This window comes from Macrobrachium nipponense, chromosome 8, assembly GCF_015104395.2.
Source record: "Macrobrachium nipponense isolate FS-2020 chromosome 8, ASM1510439v2, whole genome shotgun sequence".
NCBI lineage: Eukaryota > Metazoa > Arthropoda > Malacostraca > Decapoda > Palaemonidae > Macrobrachium > Macrobrachium nipponense.
In genome coordinates this window covers 88,833,606-88,845,057 of record NC_087203.1, presented here as the reverse complement: position 1 = coordinate 88,845,057, position 11,452 = coordinate 88,833,606, and positions in this window count along the sequence as shown.

Here is an 11,452-nt window from a genome sequence, read left to right as displayed (position 1 = left end):
CTGCTAACAAATTATAAATCTCTGAAGTACTAAAAAGAGTCCCGCTAACGAATGATGAGAGAGGAATTTGTTGTAAAGCCACTTTTGGGGTTTTGGTGAACTGAACTCGGTAGATCCATGATCAAACCTTTTTCAGTACCGAAATGGTCATTGACTGCTTTCTAACAAAAAATCTATGCAAAATTAATGTTGGGCCCCTCTGCATAAAAAAAAGAAAAAGTACCATATGATAGATCCAGAATTTAGTGCAAAAAATGGAGCGCTGTCAGGTGCCGTTTGAGTGCGTTGCACGTGCCTCATTAAAAATGTTTTTCCCTTTCACTAAGGCAAGTCTTAATTCCTTTTTTGTTCGCGTTCCCACGTGCCCTTAACAAACCTAGTTAATAAAGCTTATTTTCTCTTAGTTTCATTGATACGCATGCAATCACTTGCATATTTTCGACAACAGGTCATTTCTTGCGATTTTAGCGACTGGGAGAAAACAATTCGGCATTTACAGTGAAATTCAGTCGTTAACTTCGACGAAAACCAGAATGGTCACTCTGACCATCTACAAAGTAATAAATACTAATAATTAAAAAAAGAATTACACTAGTAGTATGTTACGATCACGATAAAGCGTTTCTGGTACGATCTATTTTGTCAGGGAAGGGAAATAAAATGTGAAAATATAAAATCAATATGGAAGTACGAGCACAGGGAAATCAAGAAATCATGAACATTGGAGATAAAAATAAATATGTACAATTTAAAATTCAACACTTTCCTGGTTATATTTTTACCCAACATTTAGTGCAATGAATTCGGTGCTAGTAAGGTACCGTTTATTTGTTATTAGAATTTTAGGCACAAACAGTTATTTTACCCGATATTTGGTACAATGAATTGGAAATGAAAATAAGTATATTAAGTTGAAAATTAAACGTTGTTTTCCTGGTTATAATTCAACGTGTTTTATCAGAATGTTAGGCTTAAAGAGTTATTTTACCCAAGAAAAATATTACTTATCCTTCTTCACAAAAGTGGCAAGATTTAGGCGCTTAATCTCCAGATAATTAATTATTAATTTTACTAATAATAAGTGTTTCAGGCAGTTTTTGTTTGTTTATTTGTTTATTTTGTTACTGGGATTTATTATGTCTGCCTCTCATCATTTTGGCCTGAAATAATGGGGGGTAGTTCTCGGTTGCTCAGTATGTTTATTTTTGTCTTTTTTTTTTCTTTGTACAAATGAATGAGTGTCCACAAATTCTGCTGGCGTCGTATAATGTTTGCTTGCGTCTGTCTGTCTCTTCATCAGATACGCTTTTTTTTTTTTTTTTTTATATGCGTGCCTTCACCGAATTGTCTAATAAGTTGGAACGTTTTTTCGGAATCAGACCAGACAAATATTCCGTGACAGATCTCAAATCGAGAAGCAACAAAGAGTTATCTGAGCTCTGAAGATAATTTTGCTTCATTAATGGTACTGCTTTCGGGCGTGTTGCTTCTACGTAAAGCCAGATTTTAACCAAGATCGTTTAGTCAAGTTAAATGTCAGGCAAACAATCACCATAATTTGGAGGTGTGTTCGAATAACACATTCTCTCTCTCTCTCTCTCTCTCTCTCTCTCTCTCTCTCTCTCTCTCTCTCTCTCTCTCTCTCTCTCATGTTAGTGACCTTTTTTTAAGGCTTCTTCTGGAATCAATCTGCGAAAGCATTTGTTTATTTAGGTTGCCTCAGCCGACGCAAACAAATATCTTTTGAGAGGAAATTACGTGTCATGTTTGAATCTTTTTATGCATTGCCGTTCATTATGTGTTAATAAAGCAGTTTACTGAGGAAAACTGTGTATTTGAACGTTAAAGGTATAGACGTTTTGTAAGCCTTGAATCGGTATTATGAATAAGCATTCATGAGATGCTGTTAAATTGAGAAAATTAGCAACCTGTGTTTGTAGAATGGTTTTTGAAGAATGTATTACAATCTGTTGGCGTGTTGGCGATCACCTTTGATTATTATATGTAAATACGGCAACCTTGCAATTATTGTATGTCGTATAAGGTCACTGAAAGAAACATTTAAAGTTTGCCGTTATTCACCACAAACTGTAATTTTTTGCTGTCGTCACCTCATGGTGTAATTTTTGCTGTTGTTCTCACTAAGCCTTAATAAACTCTAGTTATTATTTTTTTTTCCCCACGGCATAACTCGCTGTTAATACCCATGCCATAACTCATGCTGTACTATATGCGTAGTACCTCATGGTTTATTCACTACATGGCATAACTTGTGCAGTTATTTTTGTGTTATTATTTACTTCGTGGCATGATTTACATTATTATTTATCCATTGACATAATTCCTAGTGTCCATCCATAAGTGAATCATGACCAGGACGATTGGACAACCGGTCTATGTCCCACATCGGCCTCGTAAATTTCGAGATTACGACCTAATTATCCTCCGACTTAACTTTTATTGCTATTCCCCTCTTCGTTTTATCTTCTTCTTTTACTCCCACTCTCCATTTATCCTTCATAAAACCTCATTTGCTTTTAGTCTGTGATTAACTCTTCTTTGGGGAGGAAGGTGGCAAGAGCTAAATTCCTTTCCAAGTCTCTCTCTCTCTCTCTCTCTCTCTCTCTCTCTCTCTCTCTCTCTCTATCTCTCTCTCCTCTCTCTCTCTCTCTCTCTCCCCTCTCCTTTTTCCAATTAATACAGTGTATGGAGATTTCTTAGTCCCCAGGAAGGTGGATTCCAAGTCTCTCTCTCTCTCTCTCTCTCTCTCTCTCTCTCTCTCTCTCTCTCTCTCTCTCCGTGCGCCGCCAGCCTTTTCTATTCCTGTCTCGTTCGTTTCTCGAGTGTCCCCCGATCCCGTTTATTTCAAATTCCACTTCAGCAGGACTGACTCTCAGATTCTGATCGTAGGTTTTCTTGGTGAGAGAGAGAGAGAGGAGGCCGAGGGGGAGAGAGGAAAACAAATAAACAAACATTTTTAGGTCGATATTAAAATGAAAAACGGCGAAAATGTGAACAGGGCAATTTATTGTCCATGTGAAAATGAAGGCCTGAGAGAGAGAGAGAGGAGAGAGAGAGGAGAGAGTGAGAGAGAGAGAGAGAGAGAGTGAAAAAAATTTAGCTTTTAGGTCGATATTAAATGAAAAAGGCGAAAATGTAAACAGGGAATTATTGCCCAAGTGAAAATGAAGGGCAGAGAGAGAGAGAGAGAGAGAGAGAGAGAGAGAGAGAGAGAGAACTCGCGGAAAATAAATAGCATTTTAGGTAGATATTAAATGAAAGGGCAAAACTGTAAAGTGGGAATTATTGCCCAAGGGAAAATGAAGGGCAAGGGGGAGAGAGAGAGAGTGGTTTTATGGTCAAAAGAGTATTAGCAAATGGAAACCGATTGCATTTAGCTTTACTTTTGATGTGGAAATTTTCAAGCAAGTTAGAATCCATGTCTTATGTTTTTGCGCGCCCACATACACACACACATGTATATCATTCAGAGTAGGACTTCATATATGAAATGCTTCGGTTAGTATATTTGTGAATATGAAAGTTTTAATTTTTATTTTATTGTTTTACTGAATAATGCTATTTGCTTATGCATTTGTTTTCCTAAAATGGCAATCTTGCTCTTTGGAAACTTTTCGAGTTAGTTCATGGCTCGTTATGAATAATAATAATAATAATAATAATAATAATAATAATAATAATAATAATAATAATAATAATAATAATAATAATAATATTAATTAAGAGCTTAAGACACAAGGAGTAAACCCTATGTTGACACTTATAAGCCCCGTGACTTATTTCAGAAGTATTAACATCCTTTACCCTACCACTTTCGCATACTCACCTTACCCACGTACAAATGCAGTCTGTTTAAGGAAGTAAGATGAAGTACCAGGGTGTGATCCCTCATTGCAAAATTAGCCCATTTTTCAAATAAAATTAAAGATGAAGGGTTTCTGATCCCGCTTCGAGGTACCGCGAATATCATCGGAAATTTCCGAGTGATTTTCCAATCATTTTCTCCAAATCTGATCGATCGTTCATCGCAACTTATTGGATCCCGACAGTTTCCATTTTTCATTCGGTCATAACTAATCTTCTTCTACGATCATCCCCGGGTTTCTAGGAAGATCCGATTTATGTTCAGTGAGGTATCTGGGTAACATAAGTATTTAATCACATGGTATAACTCTTTCTTAGTAGCTTCAGCCTTAAATTTCACGTTTAGCCTTTCGCATAATATGTGGATATTGTTTAAAAATCATGTGTGTACGCGCATGCAATTTGGACTACTGGATATCAGTAATATGCAAGTTCATACCCACTCCTTTTCTTCTTCTTCTTCTACTGAGATCGTTAATTTTGGTAGTTCAGGGACAGATACCTTTTCCTAACCCCAAACTCCCTGATTTAGGCCTGGGAAAGCTTACACAAACATAAATAACTGCTAAGATATAGCAAATCAGTACACAAGTACTGCTAATAACAGCAAAAGCAAAGTTATAAACTAAGAACTTGTGGTGAGTTCATTCCCAGAAGCAAATTTCTCCCAAATCACACTTTTCTCGTTTTCCCTTCCTTCCCTTCAGGAGACACTCGGGGGCCTTCCAGTAAAGTCTTGATCCTTTCCGCAGGCTTACCTACGCTTCTGGCGTTACAATGAAATCTTTCCTTTGACTTATTTTCCCCAACATTTGCCAGTAAGGGTACCTGTATAGTAACTGAAGGCTTTTCCCTCAACTAACCATCTCAGTAACTTCTAATTTGCTTCATTTTGAAACAATCACGGATAGTTTGTAATCTGTGAGGGGGAGGAAAGTTCGAAAATACAGGAACAACCGCATAGTAAAGATGCAAGAAAGAAAATGGTGTATGCTACTTCTGTAAGCACGGTGGGCCTAGCTGATGATGAATATGCAAATGGCAAAGTATCTATCTATTGTAATAAAATCAGAGTGGATCTTTCATGTTTATCCAACCCGGAGGTAGGGGGATCGGAAGGGTAGGGGAATCATACCCAATAGCGCGTAGGTTAGGGGGATTTGGGGGATTGGAAGGGTAGGGGAAACATGACACACCCACCCTCTTGCAACCTGTTTGTCCGCCCAGTAAGGTAAGGGCGGGGTAGGTAGGGGAATCAGGAAGGTAGGGGAGACATGACGGACATTCACCCTCCCGCAAATCTGTTTGTCCGGCCCTGTTGGGGACGGGGTAGGTAGGGGGTCGAGAGGGTAGGGAGACATGACAGGCAGTGCCGAGTTCCAAAACACAGTGTAGCGCGTGCCATCAAGCTTGTATGAAAATATTTGCAAACGTTTATCTGTGTTTCAGTAAGAAATGGATAAGTATGGAAGTAATTACTCCTGCCTGTGTTTTTTTTTTTTTTTTTTCTGTCATCTTGTTATAAGTGATGAAGGAACTAGAAGAATGAGACGCATTATCGTCTCATCCTTGGCTGATCATCACCTCTGAGGCACATCCACATGAAAGACGTTTTCCCTAAAACCCCTTGAGATCAAATGAACCAGAAAAGCTTGAAATAATTAGAACTAAAGGAAATTGCATGATCTTTAATTACTGGAATAAGTGTTCCTGGAAACAGAAGTGCTTTTTTTATGTTGGAATACCGTGCTGCAAATTATGCTCGAATGGTTCAAACCAGTGGCGATTATCAATATTAGGAACTTCTTGAGTGGCGAGTTCCGGGAACACTGATTTGATTCTTAGTGTACGGAGAAGGAATTAAAAGAAAAAAAAAAAAGGGGCGATAAAACTTCAGTTAACTGAGGAGAGATGAGGACCACGCTGGGAGATATACTATGGGGATGGAGGTTCAAGGAAGAAGAAGAAGAGGGAGACCAAGAAAGAGATGGAAGGACTGTGTGAGAGGAGACTTACATGAGAAGGGAATTGATGAGGGAGAAGCGCAAGATAGAAATAGATGGAAACGGCTCATCCGAAATGACGACCCCATATAAAAATGGGAACCAGCTGGGAAGAAGAAGTGAAAATTTTCTCAGGAAACTTAATTTTAGGTAGCTGATATTTTGTTCTCTAAAAGAATATTTCTTCTTTATAATAGGCCCCGTAAGGGGGGTAGTGTCTTCAGTGCATCTCACGCGGTGCACTGTGGGCATTACTTAAGGTTCATCGCAGCGTTCCTTCGGTCCCTAAATGTAACACCTTTCATTTCTTTTACTTCACCTCCTTTCATATTCTCTCTCTTCCATCATGCAATCCAACCTCTCTTAACATTTGTTTCATAGTGCAACTGCTTTGAGGTTTTCCTCCTGTTACTTCCTTCCAAACCTTTTTATTCCCAATTTCATTTTCAGTACTGAATGCCCTCATATGTCCCAGCGTTTGGCCTTTGGTCTAAATTCTACATTCTATTCTACTCTTCGCAACAGGATTTAATTTTCTGAGATAGGATTTAATTTTCTTTCTCGAGGAAAAAAATGAGAAGAAACAAATCGTAAATTTAATAACAATTATAATTGGGTCCTCTTTATGAAACATCGACTGGGAAAATACCCTTCTAGAATAAACAAAAAAACAATTTCCGTGGGCGCACATTAAACAATGTCTCTGTAAAAAAGAAATATCAGTAGCTATAAAGAGATTTGATTGTTCTAGAACTCATGATAGATAAGCAAACGAGAGAGAGAGAGTTAAAAAGTTTCCTTTCATTCACACTTTATTTTCCATAAACATTCTCAAACAGTCCAACTTGTGTCCACAGACGTTTATTTATTTATTTATTATTTATTTATTTATTTATTTATTTATTCATTTATTATTATTTTTCTTTTTGTCTTTTGGAGAAATCGTATTTTATACATTGCTGTACATCTCACGTGATGCGCATCTCACATCCTACAGTCGTCTGTAGGAGTATAACAAGCAGATGACATTGAATGGTTAATATTACCTGTAACAAATTTCAGCCATGATTTTAAAAAACTGTAACCTTTACCCCCTTGCATAGATGTTTAACTTTCAGTTATTACTTGTCTCTGTAAGAAGCTATTGAATAAATAATCTTGATGCTCCATTTAGTTTTAATGGCATTTAGTGTTTTTTAACTAGATCTTATTGTTGTTCAAATGGTTCAGCAATAGCAACGTTTGTTACAATTCCGCACTCTGTTATGCAATACTGTTCATTGCCGTATTTATGCATAATCTTCTCTTGACCGCTATCTTGCTTGATAGTATTTCGAAGCTGCCTTCGATATAATAAAATAACTATGACAGTGACTAGAGACCAGAAGTGTCCAGACATAACAGACAACAGATAGTTTCAATTTTTAAGGCTTGGATTCTTACGTTTTCTCCATTATGGCTTCCACTTTGTCCTCCGTTTTATTTGTTGGTGGGGAATTATATATTTTTTTTTTTTCCTGGAAATTTATATAATTTAAATTTCCAGGATTGTTTTCCAATAATTGATAACCCGTTTCTACTTTCAGGCTATGATCTCGGGTTTTCACCAAGAATAGATAACTTTGTATCTAAATGTTACCGAGGTTTTTGCCACGTAAATATGGTCATGTCGAACTATTACTGCGGTTTCTTCCAAATAGATAAGTTAACGTATCTAATGTTATTGAGGTTTTTACCAAATAGGTAACTTCGTATCTAAAGGGTATTGTTGTGTTTTTCCAAATAGATATCTTCGTATCTTAAGTTATGAGGTTTATTCCAAATAGGTATCTTCGTATGTAAATGTTATTGAGTTTTTTTTTTTTTTTCAAAATAGATAACTTCGTATCTAAATGGTATTGGGGTTTTTCCCAAATAGATATCTTAGTATCTAATGTTATTGAGGCATTTTTATTAGTAGTACGATATAATTATTTTATACCCTGAGCCAGTCGATGTAACGAATGGGAAAAACGAATTCATAATTTATGAATAATATTTAATGAAAGATCTTCCAGTAAATCCGTACGTGTCTGAAATAGCCTAAGAATTTTTTTAATAGTGATGATTGTGTTGTATTCTCTCCCGGATTTTATCCCTCTTGGCGTCTCTCTCTCTCTCTCTCTCTCTCTCTCTCTCTCTCTCTCTCTCTCTCTCACACACACACACATCGAGGATGTTCGTTAAACCTGTAGCCTGTACTCTATGACCTTGTCTCGTTACTCAAAAGAGAATTCATACGCATTTGCGGCAAGATGCATTCATGTAATATTCACTCGGTATACAGTTACGTCTTAATCCCCAGATTTAAAGTTAAAGGATTCACGTAGGCGAATTTCGCCGAAGCAATCAGCTTTCGCTTTTAAACAAGGGCTCGGATAGCATCTTGAACCTGTTGCGGACAAAGGCAAATGGATTTTCACTTCCAGGGATTGTAAAACAAAAAATGTGAAAGTGTTGGACAAGTTATTGCCAGTTATTTGTTAATCACGCTCAAACTTTTAATTCTGGGTTATTTCATCGGAGTTAGTTGTACGCCTTGCTACTGATCTCAGTTTATTTACTGGGCGGAAAGGTATGTTTTTGTATTGGTTTTGTTTGATTTACTGGCGACATGCCAGTAAATCAAAACAAACCAATACAAAAACATACCTCTCTCTCTCTCTCGTATCTTTCTCTAATTCATCCATGTCGCTCAAGAATGTGGTAAATAAGAAAAAAAAATAAAAAAAATGGTTCCCATATGCTATTTTCCCGACTTGAAATTGTTCTTATGCAGTGAAATATTGATAATCATCTACTATGAGATTCATGGCCTCTGTAACACTGTTTTTTCGCAATAACTTTTTATCTATGCATTTCATAAATATAACGCTCATTCAGAATATACATCATAATCTACACATAAATTTTGACTGTATTCTGCATTACGTAGGTTGAATAAATTTGGTACTTATAATGTAAATGTGACTTTTTTTGTAGACGGGCCAAACTTACTCAGAGAAAAGGTTTCGAACGCACTCGTTACGTAACTTATGACAGCATTTCTTCCCTCTTTCTCGATGGATGATTGGCTATACGTAACGAAGGCTAGACCTCTGGCAACAATGACATAAAAATGTAATACAAGCAAAGCAGTACACCTTTATGAACTCTGAAACCTCTCCACTGATAATTGTCATAATGAACAAACCAACAAAATATGTTAATAAATACAAAAACACTTCGATTATAGTCTAACTCCAAAATAAGTTTCCTAACAAAAAATTACAGTCTACTTTATAGGTCACAATCAGATTGACAAGACGTAGGGAATAGTTGGTAATTTTCAAAAACATAGTAGACAAGCTTGATTTGATAACTGCTATATCCAATGTCAAGCAATTATATTTTATTGGCTATCTACTATTTACTAAAAAAGAAAAAAAAAAAAAAAAAAAAAAAAAAAAAAAAAAAAAAAAAAAAAAAAAAAAAAATAGCCAGGTTACCGCATTTTGGCTTTGAACCTTCACCAATAATTATCGTCAGAATGATGACTTCATGAGGCTTCCACCCACTTTGGCCTCGTTATAATTCAGGATAACATGAAGGCTATCAAGGGCATTGTTGGATTAGAAAATTTAACTTCTGGCTATAAAAACTCATTTCTCGAGTAGTTGCAAGAAGTGCTAAATGATCCTCAAGGATCCCAGCAGTTGGCCTCCTAAACGTTTAATTCATGTATATTAATGCTATTACTACAGTAGTATTACTTAAAACATTCACTAGCACAGATACCCCACCCACATCTATGTATCGTTCCGCCATTCATAAGTCTTTGTCATGGCCATGGGCTTTTCTCTGCCTCCGTAAAAAGTTGCAAGTCGTAAGGACTAATGCAGTTTTGCAACCACGGGGAAAATTCTAAAAATCCTGTTAGCCATTATGACTGCTATGGGTTTCAGAGCCGATGGAATAAGGTGAATTGAGTTTCTGTCTGGTGGATAGGCGGGGCAACATTTCGTCAAATGTTGTTTACCTTGCTTACGTAATGAATGTTTTTCGATCTTGGCTCGTAATCATTGGCCAGGCATCGGCTGGATCATTTTTACTCAATAAAAATTAAAACTATAAGGTTTAGGTCATTGATAATGCTGCCAAAATTTGTGTGTGGTTGTAAATATACATATGTCAACTTTCAGCTACATCCGATGCTTTGATAAGGAGCAAAGTCCAAAAAACCGTGTTACAGAGGCCCTGAATCTCATAGTAGTTTATTTTTCAACGTACTGAAATACAAAAAAGTAACTAAAGTTAATAAATATAGTTGAAAATAATAAAATAATATTTTCCTTGAGCTGTGTCGTCAGCATAAAGATTTCAGTTATTCCCATTTTCGGTTAACATTTACTTCATCATTTCCCTAGAAAAAGTGTTTCCATAATTTACCCTCGGCTTCTCCTGAAAAATATCAAGCAGAGTGTAATGTCCAGTAAACCTCGGGTCGCGACTTACATACACTTTTTTGAAGTCAAAGGACTCTCTAGTTTGTCAGCTGGAGGGCAGATGCTTTTTAAATCACTTCGCTCTCACCTATTTGCTTCTGCTTTTAATAGCATATCTTCAGCGCAAAGTGTAGTATCTTCTTGGCATTTTCAGCACACGTTAAAAATAAATTTTGGGGTATCAGTCAGTGAAGTTTCAGCTGCCACAGCAAATTTTCTGTAAACCACTCGTACTAAATATTTATTTTTTTTTACTGTTGCTATGTTGCGCAAATATCACAGATACACTATAACGGAAATATAATTAGTTTTGAGTATTTTGGTAATATGAAATAGAATGTTTGGAGCTTCACGCTGAATCATGATAATGATAAATTATCTAAAATGAATTTTTTTACGAATAAATTACAGTACCGTAGCTGCCATATTTAAAAACGGAAAAAGAGTATTGTTATTTTATTATTATTATTATTATTATTATTTATATTATTATTATTCAGAAGATGAACCCTATTCATATAGAACAACACCCACACGGAGCAATGATTTGAAATTCAAGCATTCCGAAGAGTATGGTGTTCATTTGAAATAAGAACAGAAGCTGATAGGAAATACAGAAAGAAGAGATCATCTATTAGAAAAGAAAATATAAAATAGGGTAATGAATAAATAGTTAGAAATTTAATTGAATTATAAAATACCTTGAAAATTGATTTTGGGTGGTAATGCGATATATACATCATCGCATGAACTCTTCAGGTTCCAACTGTCTAGCATCCTCAGGGTGATTGCTCCAGTGCCCAGTTTAAATAGAATGCTTATTTTTTGTACCAAATATGCAAGAACACGATGCATTATATAGAAAAAAAAAGGCAATGAAAGACTTGCTTGTTTGCAAATACGATTCTGCCATGATTGAGTTTTGTGATAATCTTTATCTCATTCAGGGTTGGCAATGATTAAATCAAACTGAATTAATCAAGTAATTAACTCATTAATTTTTTGGTAAAAAAAATCATGATTGGTTTTATTTTTTATTTA